A 14,771-nucleotide genomic window follows, 5' to 3' on the forward strand; every position below is an offset into this window, starting at 1 on the left:
AATACACGTTTCTCGTAAAGTTCTTTCGTTTCCCCTTATAAACTATTTTCCATGCAATTCAGCGTTTTTGTACGTAAAAAGCTGAAAAAAATACACGTTTTTTGCTAAGCTATTTTGTTTTTCCATAAAGCATTTGCATGCATTTTATCATTTAATGACGTAAGTAGGTCAAAAACTCTCAGAAGATGTTTTGTTAATGTTTGTTTTCCGTTTTTTTTTTTTAGCATTTTTGTGCCTAGCACGCTCACAAACACACAAAAGACCCGTTTCTTGAAATCTCGTTTCCTATCCCGATATAAGGTACTTTCCATATATTTTGGCGTTTTGGTATCTAACAATGTGAAAAATCACTCAAAATACCAATTTTTGGTTATCTTATTATGTTTCTATATATAGGGTGCTCTGCATACTTTTTCTCGTTTTGGTACCAAAGATGCTCAAAAACAAAACAAAAAAAAAAAAAAAATACACGTTTCTTGTAATATGTTTTCGTTACGAGATATAGGGTAATTTACATACATTTTGGCGTTTTCTACGTATTGAGTTGAAAAGCACTAAAAACACGTTTCTTTTGTAATTTTTTACTATTCCTCCATACTTTTTTTTTTTGCATCCATTTTGGCGTTTTGGTACATACCTCAAAAAACACTGAAAAGAGATGTATGTAGTTATATTATTTTGTTTACTCATACAGGATGGTTTCCATACATTTTGGGTTTTGGTGCTCAGCATCTGTGGGAGGGTCGTGCCCCACCGTCTCCTTACCTAGTAAGGCGACGGAGGAGCAGTGGTCGGTTGTGTGCAGGGGAGCCAAGAGGGTGAAGGTCCTCAGGGCATCTTGCGTGGTGACGAAGAATCTCTTCAATGTGCTGGAGGAAGGGAAGGAGAAGGAGGTGGACAGGGCGGGAGGAGGCAAGAAGGAGGGGGCAGATACCCTGCCCCAAGGTAGAGTGCTTGTGTTTGGTGATAGTCAGGTTAGGCACTTAGATAGTGCGTTCTGTGCTAGGGATAGGAAGCGTAGGTCGAGGGTGTGTTTGCCGGGGGCCGGGATAGGGAAGGTAGCTGATAGGCTAGACACGTGCTTGGAAAAAGGTGGGACCAAGCTCATTGTTTTTCTCAGTGCGGGAGGGAATGACCTTGGTAAGGTCAGGAGTGAGGAGCTTATCAGGAGGTTTCGACAGGCTTTGGACAGGATTAGGGACAAGGGAGGGATCCCCGTGGTATGTGGTGTCTTGCCGAGGAGGGAAGTTGGTGCTGAGTGGCTGTCCAGGGCTATTACAGTAAATCGCAGGCTCGCGAATCATTGTAGGAGTAATGGATGGACGTTCATCGACAACTGGGACCTTTTCTATGGCAGGGACACCTTGTACGCCAGGGATGGAGTGCATTTGTCACACCAGGGTGTTCGTGTTTTGGCCGAAACACTCGAGCGGGAGGTTACTGCACTCCAGCACTTTTTTCGTTAGTCGGGAGGGAAGAAGGGGTAGTGAGGAGAAGGCGAGGGGCAAAATAGTTAAATCTAGAAAGGTAGCTAGCTCAGGGATGGTGAGAAATAGCTTAAGTGTTTACTACACAAACTATAGAAGTATTCTGAATAAAATACTTACTTAGAGGAATAGCGAGCGTTGAGAAATTTGATATCATTGCTTTAACTGAAACTTGGTTAGATATGTCAGGAAAAGTATTTAATCTGGAGGTTAAGATAGATGGGTATACAATGTTCTTTAAAGATAGGGAAAACAGGAGAGGAGGAGGCGTCGCGTTATACGTTAGGGACACATTACAGTGTTGTATCAACAGTAGAATTAAAACAGATAACAAAGCAGAGTCGATATGGGTAGATATTAAAGAAGGATCGCAGTCAGTAGTACTAGGGGTAGTTTACAGACCACCGACCAGTACAGAAGAAATTAACACCTCACTGTGGCAGGAATTAAATAGAGCAGGCAGGTACAGTCAGGTATGTGTGGTAGGAGATTTTAATTTTAGGAATATCGACTGGAGTCTGATGGTGGGTAACAAGGAAGCAGAGGAATTTTTTAAGGTAATTCAGGATAATTTTTTAAAACAGGTAGTCGTAGAACCCACAAGGGGGAATAATATTCTAGATTTAATTCTTACTAGCAGGGAGGAAGCAGTCACGCAGGTAGAGGTTGGAGGACAGCTAGGTAACAGTGACCATAGGGAAATTAGGTACAATTTAGAATGGGAAGAAACAGTTAGAAACAAAAACACTAGTAAAATACCTGACTTTAGGAGAGCAGATTTTGAAGAATTAAAAAGGTACCTCCAAGGAGTGGACTGGCAAAGGATGCAGGGTGAGGTCAGGTCAGGGACGGAGTTCAGAGAGATAAGGCAGGATGAGAGAGGTGAGGTGAGGCGTGAGGGTGTAGGACAAGATGTGTAGGTGGAAGATGTGTCCGGAAGGGAGGAGGAAAGAGGAAGGGGGGAGATAGGTGTGAGTATGTTGGAATGTCAGGTCATGCTGAAATGAGAGAGGTGAGGTCGAGGCGAGTAGATGAGGGAGTGGAGAGGATGGTAGGGGACGAGATGAGGGGACTAGGTGAAGTAAATGTAGATGAATTGTATAAATATTTCGTAGATAAAGTTCATACAGGTCAGTTAGCAAATATCCCGTATAGAACAATAAGATCACAAAAAAATGACCCTAAATGGATGACTGCTAGGTTAAAGCATTATATAGGGCGTAAGAAAAGTATATATAGGAGATTAAGGGCAGGTGAAGAAGTTTTAAGGACACAATATAATGAATTAGTTAGAACAGTCAGGAAGTTAACGAGGAAAGCTAAGGAAAATTATGAATCAAAGGTAGCCAGCCAGGCGAAGACGGACCCCAAGGGATTTTATCAGGTATACAGGACGAAGAATAAGGATACTGTAGGTCCATTAAAGGCAGCAGATGGGGAGCTGGTTAGTTCTGGGGAGGAGATTAGTAAACTTCTGAATGATTATTTTTTTAACTGTCTTCACCCAGGAAAACATGCAGGATATGCCAGATAGTGAACAGGTGTTTAGAGCAGATGAGAATGAGAAGCTGACAGATATTTCCATAACTAGGGAGATAGTGGAACAGGAGATAGATAGGCTAAAAAAGTTCAAGTCACCAGGACCTGATGAAATATATCCCAGAGTACTTAAGGAATGTAAAGAGATTATTAGTGAGCCGTTAGTTTCTGTCTTTAGGAAATCACTGGAATCAGGTGAGGTACCAGTAATGTGGAGGCAGGCTAATGTAGTACCCATCTTTAAGAAAGGAGATAAAACTTTAGCGTCTAATTATAGACCTGTCAGCTTAACTTCAGTTGTAGGTAAAATGTTAGAGTCAATAATAGCAAGGAACATTAGGGAACATTTAGACAATCATAACTTGATCAATCAGTCACAGCATGGCTTCACGAAGGGGAAGTCTTGCCTGACAAACTTGTTAAGTTTTTACAGTAGGGTGTACGAGGCAGTAGATAATGGTGATAGTTATGATATCTTATATCTGGACTTTAGTAAAGCATTTGACAAGGTACCCCATCAAAGGCTCCTGAGAAAGGTTAGGGCACACGGGATAGATGGGAAGGTGTTAGGCTGGATAGGGTCATGGCTTAGTGACAGGCGACAGAGAGTGGTAATAAACGGCTCGAAATCCGAGTGGGGTCATGTAATTAGTGGGGTGCCACAGGGATCAGCATTAGGGCCATTGTTATTTCTAATGTATATCAATGACTTGGATAGTGGAATTAGTAGTGATGTTAGTAAGTTTGCGGATGACACAAAGATAGGTAGATTAATTAGGTCAGAATCGGATGCCATCGCCTTGCAGGCAGACTTAGATAGAATGAATGAATGGACGGATAGATGGCAAATGCAATTTAATATCAATAAATGCAAAGTGCTTAGCGTAGGTAGAGGAAACCCACACAATAGGTACACATTAGACAACCAAACTCTGGTAGGTACAGGGTACGAGAAAGATTTAGGAGTTATAGTTAGCTCTGAACTCCGTCTAGGGAAACAATGCATAGAAGCCAGAAACAAGGCAAATAGGGTACTAGGATTCATTTTTAGGAGTGTTAAAAGTAGAAGGCCGGGAGTAATATTAAAGTTATACTTGGCGCTGGTCAGACCTCATCTAGACTACGCGGTGCAGTTCTGGTCCCCACATTACAGGAAAGATATAGGTCTATTAGAATCAGTACAGAGGAGAATGACTAAAAGGATACAGGAGATGAGGAGTATTCCTTACAAGGCGAGGTTGAAGCTGTTAAATTTACATTCTTTAGAGAGACGTAGGTTAAGAGGGGACCTGATAGAAGTCTTTAAGTGGTATAAGGGTTATAACAAGGGAGATGTAAGCAAAATTCTTAGGATCAGCAACCAGGGTAGAACAAGAAATAACGGGTTCAAGCTTGAAAAATTTAGGTTTAGGAAGGAGATAGGAAAAAATTGGTTCTCAAATAGAGTGGTAGATGAGTGGAACGGACTCAGTAATCATGTAGTTAGTGCTAGGACACTAGAGAGCTTTAAGAGAAGATTAGACAAGTTTATGGATGGGGATAGCAGATGGAAATAGGTAGGTGTGTTCATACAGGGACTGCCACGTGTAAGCCTGGTCGCTTCTTGCAGCTTCCCTTATTTCTTATGTTTCTTATGTTTCTTATAAACACTCAAAAAGACACGTTTCTGGAAATATCGCTTTGCATGCTTTTGGTGATTTGTTGCCTAACAATATGAAATACAGTCGAGATACATGTTTTCGATAATGCTTTTCTGTTTCTCCATATAGAGTGTTATTCATGCACTTTAACATTTTGGTACCTAAGAACCTCAAAATACTCATAATACAAGTTTCTCATGAAGTCTTTTTGTTTCCCTATATAGGGTACTTTGCATGCATTTTCGCTTTTTCTACGTAACAAGCAATGAAAAAAAAAGTAAAAAATGTATGATTTTGATAATATTATTCTGTTTCTACATTAAAGTTTTTTTTTGCATGCGTTTTAGCGTTTTGGTACGTAAATAAATGAAAAGACTCAAAAGGCACGATTAATGTAATGTTTTGTTTTTCGAAATAGAGAAATCATGTATTTTGAGTGTGTTTCACATTGTTACCCGCCAAAACGCCAAAATGCATGCAAAGCCCCTTATAATAGGAAAGGAAACGACATTTTTCAGAAAAAAAAATTGGCACCTCCAGCACATTGAAGGGATTCTTCGTCACCACGCAAGGTGCCCTGAGGACCTTCACCCTCTTGGCTCCCCTGCACACAACCGACCACTGCTCCTCCGTCGCCTTACTAGGTAAGGAGACGGTGGGGCACGACCCTCCCACAGGTGCTGAGCACCAAAACCCAAAATGTATGGAAACCATCCTGTATGAGTAAACAAAATAATATAACTACATACATCTCTTTTCAGTGTTTTTTTGAGGTATGTACCAAAACGCCAAAATGGATGCAAAAAAAAAAAAAGTATGGAGGAATAGTAAAAAATTACAAAAAAAACGTGTTTTTAGTGCTTTTCAACTCAATACGTAGAAAACGCCAAAATGTATGTAAATTACCCTATATCTCGTAACGAAAACATATTACAAGAAACGTGTATTTTTTTTTTTTTGTTTTTGAGCATCTTTGGTACCAAAACGAGAAAAAGTATAGAAACATAATAAGATAACCAAAAATTGGTATTTTGAGTGATTTTTCACATTGTTAGATACCAAAACGCCAAAATATATGGAAAGTACCTTATATCGGGATAAGAAACGAGATTTCAAGAAACGGGTCTTTTGTGTGTTTGTGAGCGTGCTAGGCACAAAAATGCTAAAAAAAAAAAAAAACGGAAAACAAACATTAACAAAACATCTTCTGAGAGTTTTTGAGCTACTTACGTCATTAAATGATAAAATGCATGCAAATGCTTTATGGAAAAACAAAATAGCTTAGCAAAAAACGTGTATTTTTTCAGCTTTTTACGTACAAAAACGCTGAATTGCATGGAAAATAGTTTATAAGGGGAAACGAAAGAACTTTACGAGAAACGTGTATTATGATTGTTTTTGAGCTTTTTAGGTACCAAAAAAAGAAAAAAAAATATGTATGAATATCACACTATATAAAAGAACTATTTTGGGTATTGCTAACTAGGAATATGAAAAACACTCAAAATACAGGCATTTGCTAAGGTTGTTCTGTTTCTCAATTAAGATTGTTATTCATGAGTTTCAGCATTTTGGTATCTAAGAAACTTCTTTATATACACGAGTTTTTGCGTTTTTCTACGTAAAACACTGAGAAGATACATTTTCAGTAATTTTGTTTTGGTCTCCCATATAGAGTGAGTTCCATATTATTTATCGTTTTGGTGCCTAACTTGCTTGAAAACACTCAAAAGACAGATTTCTAGTAAGGTCGTTTAATTTCCTCATATAGGAGGTTTTGCATGCACTTTAGGGTTTGGTACATAACAGTCCGAAAAAAAAAGCTAAAATTAACTTTTTTGATAATATTCTTTTGTTCATAGAATTTTCCTGAATTTTCCCAGAATTTTGGCATCTCGGTACCTATGAAGATGAAAATAAAAAATTCCTATTTTTTTTTTCTAAATAAAGAGTGTTATTTGTGGGTTTTAGCTTTTTGGTACTTAAGGAACTTATAAAAACAACCATAATACACGATTCTCGTAATGTCCTTTTGTTTCCCAAACATAATGTTCTTTGCATGTATTTAAGCGTTTTTATAGATAACATGATAAAAAACACCCAAATTATATGTTTTTGGTAATGTTATTCTGTTTCTCCATAAAGTTTGTTTTGCATGCGTTTTAGCAGTTTGGTATATAAGGAGCTCAAAAACATTTAAAGGCAAGTTCTTGGTAAAAATTGGTTTTATTCCAATGAAAAGTGATTGCCCTGGTTTTTAGTGCTTTATTGCCTATCACACTCAATAACACACAAAAGACATTTTTCTACAAATGTCATGTTTTCCCATATAAATCTGGTTTCGCATGAAATTTGCGTTTTTGGTAACTAAGAATATGAAAAACACTCAAAATACACGAATTTGATAAGGTTGTTCTGTTTCTCAATTAAGTTTCAGCATTTTGGTATCTAGGAAACTTTTCCATATACACATGTTTTTGCGTTTTTTGCCTTGTTGTTCTTTTGAAATATAATACGAGTACACTTATTATACACTTTTCTCGCAATGTCACTGTTTCCCAATATAGAGTGCTTTGTATCAATTTTAGCATTTTTTTGTAGGTAACAAGCTAAAAACACTCAAAATATACCTTTTTTGTAATGTTTTTTCTATTTCTTGATATTGGTTGGTTTGCATTCATTTTAGCGTTTTTCTACGTAAAACACTGGGAAGACACGTTTTCAGTAATTTTGATTTGGATTCCCATATAAAGTGAGTTCCTTATTTATTTATTTTTTTGGTGCCCAACATTCTGAAAAACACTCATATAATATCATATAATAGCCCGGAATTTTCCCAGAATTTTGGCGTCTCGGTACCTATGAAGATGAATAACAAAAAAAAAAAAATAAAAATAAATAAATAAATTCTATTTTTTTTATTTTTTATTTATTTATTTTTCTAAATAAAGAGTGTTATTTGTGGGTTTTAGCTTTTTGGTACTTAAGAAACTTAAAAACACTCATAATACATATTTCTCGTAATGTCCTTTCGTTTCCCAAACATAAGGTTCTTTGCATGTATTTAAGCGTTTTTATAGATAACATGATCAAAAACACTCAAAATACGTGTTTTTGGTAATGTTATTCTGTTTGTCCATAAAAAGTTTTTTGCATGCATTTTAGCGTTTTAGTATGTAATGAGCTCAAAAACACCTAAAGGCAAGTTCTTGGTAAAAGTTGGTTTTATTCCCATGTAATGTGATTGCCCTGCTTTTTAGTGGTTTATTCACTAACACTCTCAAAAACACTCGAAAGACATTTTCTGGTAATATTTTTTTCCCACATAAAGCTAGTTTCGCATGGAATTTGGGGTTTGGTAACTAAGAATGTGAAAAAGACTCAAAATACAGGCATTTAGTAAGGTTTTCTTAATTAAAAGTGTTATTCATGAATTTCAGCATTTTGGTATGTAAGAAACTTCTCTAATACACACATTTGGTAAGGTAGTTCTGTTTCTCAGTTAAAAGTGTTATTCATGAGTTTCAGCATTTTGGTATGTAAGAAACTTCTTTATGTACACGAGTTTTTGAGTTGTTTGTCTTGTGGTTCTTGTAAAACTATAAAACACTCATTATACCCGTTTCTTGTAAAGTCCTTTTCTTTCGTAATATAGAATGCGTTTCATCCATTTTCGCATTTTTTTTTTTTTTGTAGGTAAAAGCTCAAAAACTTATAAAAATATATCTTTTGGCAGTGTTATTCTATTTCTTTATATTGATTGGTTTGCATCCGTTTTAGCGTTTTTCTACGTAAATCACTGAAAAAACACCTTTTCAGTAATATTGTTGAAATTGCTGAAAAAAAACACTCAAAAGACAGTTTTCTGGTTAAGTCGAATAATTTTTCCATATAGGTGGCTTTGCATGCACTTCAGGGTTTGGTACATAACTCCGGAAAAAAGCGATTATTTTTTTCATAATGATTTTTTTTTACAAAATTTCCCTGCATTTTTCCAGAATTTAAGTATCTTGGTACCTATGAAGATGAATAATAATTTTTTTTTCTCTCTATAAAGTGTTATTTGTGAGTTTTAGCTTTTTGGTACTTAAGGAACTTAAAAACACTCATAATACACGATTTTCGTAATGTCCTTTTCTTATACAAACATAGGGTTCTTTACATGTATTTAAGCGTTTTTATAGGTAACATGATCAAAAACACTCAAAATACATATTTTTGGTAATGTTATTCTATTAAATATTCTATCCATAAAGGGTGTTTTACATGAGTTTTAGCGTTTTGGTATGTAAGGAGTTAAAAAACACTTAAAGGCAAGTTCTTCGTAAAAGTTGGTTTTATTCCCAAGTAATGTGATTGTTCTGCTTTTTAGTGCTTTGTTGCATATCACGCTGAAAAACACTCAAAAGACATTTTTCTGGTAATGTCATTTTTTTCCCACATAAAGCTAGTTTCGCATATAATTTGGCAATTACGTAATTATGAATGTGTAAAACACTCAAAATACACAATTTGGTAGGGTAGTTTTGTTTCTCGATTAGAACATAAGATGGTGCTCTGGAGGCATTTTTGACGTTTTGGTACATAAAATTGTGAAAACACTCAAAATAAACGTTTTTGGTAATGTTCTGTTTCTCCATATACAGTGGTACTAAATAGTTTTTGCGTTTGGTACCTAAGACGCTCAAAGACACTAATAATAAATCTTTCTCGTAATGTCCATTATTTTATATATATTGGGTGATTTCCATGCATTTTGGCGTTTTTCTTACGTAACAATGTAAAAAATACTCAAAATATACGTTTTCGGTAATGTTCTTCTGTTTCTTCATATATAATGTTATACATGCGTTTGTGCATTTTGCTACCTAAGAATCTCAAAACACTGATCAATGAAGTGTCTTTTTATTTCTTTTCGTATCGCCTTTTAGGATACTTTGCATGCATTTTTGCTTTTTTTTTATACGTAAGATAAAAAAAAAAACTCAAAATACACGTTTCTGGTAATGTTATTCTGTTTCTCCATAAAATGTGCCTTGCATGCATTTTAGCGTTTTGGTACGTAAGTAGCTATAAAAACTCTCAAAAGACACGCTTTTGGTAATGTTTTGCTTTTCCAAATAGAGAGTTTTAGCGTTTTGGTGTCTAATATTGTTGTGTTTCTCCAAAGAGAGTATTATTCATGCATTTTCGCGTTTTGGTACCAGAGAAGCTCAAAAACGCTCTTAATATAAGTTTCTCATAATACCTTTGGTTACTTTTTATGTTTTTTTTTTTTTTGTTAAGAAGCTCAAAACATTGAAAATATACTTTTTTTTGGTAATTTTATTAAGTTTTTACAAAAAGAAAAGCGTTTTAGATGCGTTTAAGTGTTTTTGTAAGTAGCTCATAAGCACTGAAATGAAAAGTTTTTGTAATCTTTTGTTTTCTCCTATAGGGTGCTTTCCTTGGTTTTTAGCTTCTTGGTCCCTAACACGCTCATAAACACTGAAAGGACATGTTTCTGGAAATGTTTCCTTTCCAAATATAGTATGCTTTGCATGCATTTTCGCGTTGCGGTACCTAATAACGTGAAAAAAGCCTTAATACACAAGTTTTTGTTAGTCTTGTTCTGTTTCTCCATATAGAGTATTATTCATACGTTTTAGTGTTCTGGTACCTATGAAGCTCAATACCACTCAAAATATACGTTTCTTTTAATGTTTTCTTTTCCCCTTTAAGGGTTATTTGCATGTATTTTATCGTTTTTGTACGTAACAGGCGCAAAATTTCTCAAAATGCATGTTTTTGGTAAATCTGTTGAGTTTCTCCATAAAGTGTGTTTTCCAACCGTTTTAGCGGTTTGGTACGTAAGTAGCTCAAAACAATCTTTTCCCATTTACGGTACGTTCCATGCTTTTTAAGAGCTTTTTGTGCCTAACACATAAACTCTCAAAAGACATGTTTCTGGAAATGTTTATTTTCCCAATATCGGGTGCTTTGCATGCATTTTGGCGTCTTGATACCTACCAACACTAAATACACTTAAAATACACGTTTTCTCCATACAGAATGCAAATCATACGTTTTATTGTTTTGCTACCTAATAAGCTAAAAAAAAAAAAAAATCTCATGATACTGGTTTCTCAATGTTTTTTCGTTTTCTTATATAGGGTACTTTATATGCATTTTGACGCTTTTGTACATAACAAGCTCAAAAATCGCTGAAAATTCTCGTTTTTTGATAATGTTTTATGTTTGTGCAGGAAGGGTGTTTTGCATGTTGTATCGTTTTGGTATATTATAAATTTAAAAACTTCCAAACACGTGAAAAGTCACTTTGTTGGTTATTTCTTTTTCCCTTCCAACATAGTACTCTTTTCATACTTCTTATTGTTTTGGTGCCTAACACGTAGAAACACTCTCAAAAGATAGGTTTCTTGTAATATCGTTTTGTGTCGTCTTTTAGAGGTCTTTGCATGTATTTTTGCGCTTTGGTACCTAATAATATGAAAACCACTCAAAATATATATTTTCATTCGTGTTGTTTTGTTTCTCCATATAGAATACTATTAAGGTGCCTTTGTGTTTGGTACTTAAAAGCTGAAAAGCTCTCATAATACACGTTTCTAGAAATGTCTTCGTTTCCCGGCATAGGGAACTTTGCATACATTTCGGCGTTATTCTACTTACATACCTCAAAAACACTGAAAATATAGTTTTTTTGTATTGTTATTTTGTTTCCCCGTAAAGCGTGTTTTGCGTCTGTTCAAGCGTTTTGATATAGAAGTAGCTCAAAAACACAAAAAAAAAAATACTATTTTTTTTTTGTAATTTTGTTTTATATTCCCATATAGGAAGGATGCTTTCCATTTTTATTTTTTTTAGAGTTTTGGTGCCTAACACGCTCATAAACACTCAACATTCACGTTTCTGGAAATTTCGTTTCGTTTCTCCCATAGATTGCACTTTGCATGAATTTCGACGTTTTGGTACATAACATTGTTAAAACAAACAAAATACACGTTTTTAGTAATGTTGCTCTGTTACTCCATAAACACTTATAATATACGTTTCTCGTAATGTCTTTTCGTTTCCCAATATTGGGAACTTTACATGAATTTTGAATTTTTTTACGTAATTATCTTAAAACATTAAAAATACACGTTTTGCTGTTTCTCCATAAAAGGTGTTTTGCATGCGCCTTTGCGTTTTAGCATGTAGTAGCCCAAAACAATGAAAAGACTTTTTTGTAATGTTTTGTTTTCCCATGTATGGTTCTTTCCTTGCTTTTTAGCATTTTGGTACCTTTGATACGCTTACAAACACTGAAAAGACACGTTTCTAGAAGTGTCGTATTTTCCCTCATATATGATGCTTTGCATGCATTTTAGCGTTTTTGTTTCTCCATATAGAGTGCTATTCACTCGCTTTAGCGTTTTGGTACCTAATAAGTTGAAAACACACATACTGCACGTTTCTCGTAATGTACTTTCGTATCCATATATAGTGTACTTTGCATAAATTTTGGCACTTTTGTACGTGACAAGCTTAAGAAATAAAATGAAATACTAGTTTCTGGTAAGGTTATTTGTTTTTTCCATGAAGGGTATTTTGCAAGCATTTCAGCGTTTTTGTACGTAAGTAGCTGAAAAATACCCAAAAAAATACGTTTTTTGGGAATGTTGTTTTTTGCTTTTCCAGTATAGGGAAGTTTTCATGCTTTTTACTGTTTTGTTGTTAACACATATACATGGGAAAAAAAAAAGCTACTTTGCCAAAAACGTGTCTTTTGAGATTTTTTTTCAGCTTCTTACGTACCAAGAAGGTAAAATGCATGAAAAACACCCTTTATGGAAAAACAGAATAATATCACAAAAAAAAAAAATCATTTGAGAGTTTTTGAGCTTGTTAGGAAGAAGAACACCATAATATATGCAAAGTATTCTATATAAAGAAAGAAAAAGACATTACGAGAAACGTGTATTTGAGCTTCTTAGGTAGCAAAATGTGAACACGCATGAATAGCACTCTGTATGGATAAACATAACAACATTACCAAAAACATGTATTTTGAGTGTTTTTTTCATATTCTTAGGTGCCAAAACGCCAAAATGTAGGGAAGCCAACTAACAAACGAAACTGAATTTAATGAAACGTGTCTTTTGAATGTTTATGAATCTGCTATGTACCACAATGCTAAAAAGCATAGAAAGATCACCATAATATGGTGATCTTTCAAAAAGATTGAAGACATATCTTTGATAATGTTTTTTATTCCCATATTATGGGAATAAAAAACATTATCAAAAATATGTCTTCAATCTTTTTGAGCTTCTTACGTACCAAAACGTTAATACGTTTGCAAAACACTTTTTATGGAGAAACAGAATAAAATTGCCAAAAACAAATATTTTATGTGTTTATAAGCTTGTTACATAGAAAACGCAAAAATGCATGCAAAGTAACCTTTATGAGGAAATGAAACGATGTTTCCTGAAACGTGTCTTTGGAGTGTTTAGACACTAAATCGATATAAAGCTTGGAAATCACTTGATTTGAACAACAAAACAATACTAAGGAAAACGTGTCTATTAAGTGTTTTTGAGCTTATTACATACCGAAAACCTAAGCCGCTTGCAAAAAAGAAAAAAAAAAGAAAGAAAAAAATCGTCATCGAGAAACATAATAACATTTTCAAAAACTTGTAATTGGAGTGTATTTCTCATTGTTAAGTACACATGCAAAGCATGCGAAAGGAGACTCGTTTTCTAGAAAGGTGTCTTTTGAGTGTTTATCAGTGTTCTAGCTCCAAAACGATGAAAAGCATGGAAATCACACTGTAATGGAAAACAAAATATCAAAAAAAATGTCTCTTTTCAGAATTTTTGAGCAACTTAGGTATCAGAACGCTAAAATGCATGCAAAACACCCTTGATGGAGAAACAGAATAACATTACCAAAAACAAGTTTTTTTTTTATTGTTTTTGAGGCTGTTACGTGAAAAACGTCAAAATACATTCCAAGTACCCTATTTGGTTAAATGAAAAAAAAATATTACGAGAAAGTTTTTTCTTTTTACTTCTTAGGTAACAAACCGCTAAAAGGCATCCATTTTCGCGTTTTTTGTAAGTAAAATGATAAAAAACATTCAAAATATACCTTTTTGGTAATCTTATTCTATTTCTACATATTGGTTGGTTTGCATCCGTTTTAGCGTTTTTCTACGTAAAACACGGAAAAGACGTGTTTTCAGTAATTTTGTTTTGGATTCTCATATAGAATGACTTCCATATTTTGGTGACTAACATGCTGAAAAACACTCAAAACACAGGTTTCTAGTAAAGTCGTTTAATTTCCCCATATAGTTGGGTTTGCATGCACGTTAAGGTTTGGTACATAACAGTCCGAAAAAAAAGCTAAAATTAACTTTTTTGATAATGTTCTTTTTTCACATAATTTTACTGAATTTTGCCAGAATTTTGGCATCTCGGTACCTATGAAGAATACCCCCCCAAAAAAAATCCTATTTTTTTTTCTTTTTTTTTTTTTCTTTATCAAGAGGTTTTAGCTTTTTGGTACTTATGGAACTTAAAAACACTCATAATACACGTTTCTCGTAATGTCCATTCGTTTCCCAGACATAGGTTTCTTTGCATGTATTTAAGCGTTTTTAGAGACAATATGATCAAAAACATTCAAAATACATGTTTTTTGGTAATGTTAATCTGTTTCTCCATAAAGGGTGTTTTGCATGCGTTTTAGCGATTTGGTATATAAGGAGCTCAAAAACACTTAAAGGCAAGTTCTTGGTAAAAGTTGGTTTTACTCCCATGTAATATGATTGCCCTCCGTTTTAGTGCTTTATTGCCTAACACCTTCAAAAACACTCAAAAGACACTTTTCTGGTAATGTCATTTTTCTTCCCACATAAAGCTAGTTTCCATTGCATTTTGGGGTTTTGGTAACTAAGAATGTGAAAAACACTCAAAATACACGCATTTGGTAAGGTTATTCTGTTTTTTAATTAAAAGTGTTATTCAAAAGTTTTAGCATTTTAGTATCTAAGAAACTTCTCCATATACACGAGTTTTTGTGTATTTTGCCTTGTGGTTCTTGTGAAACT

Source organism: Scylla paramamosain, chromosome 22, assembly GCF_035594125.1.
Source record: "Scylla paramamosain isolate STU-SP2022 chromosome 22, ASM3559412v1, whole genome shotgun sequence".
NCBI lineage: Eukaryota > Metazoa > Arthropoda > Malacostraca > Decapoda > Portunidae > Scylla > Scylla paramamosain.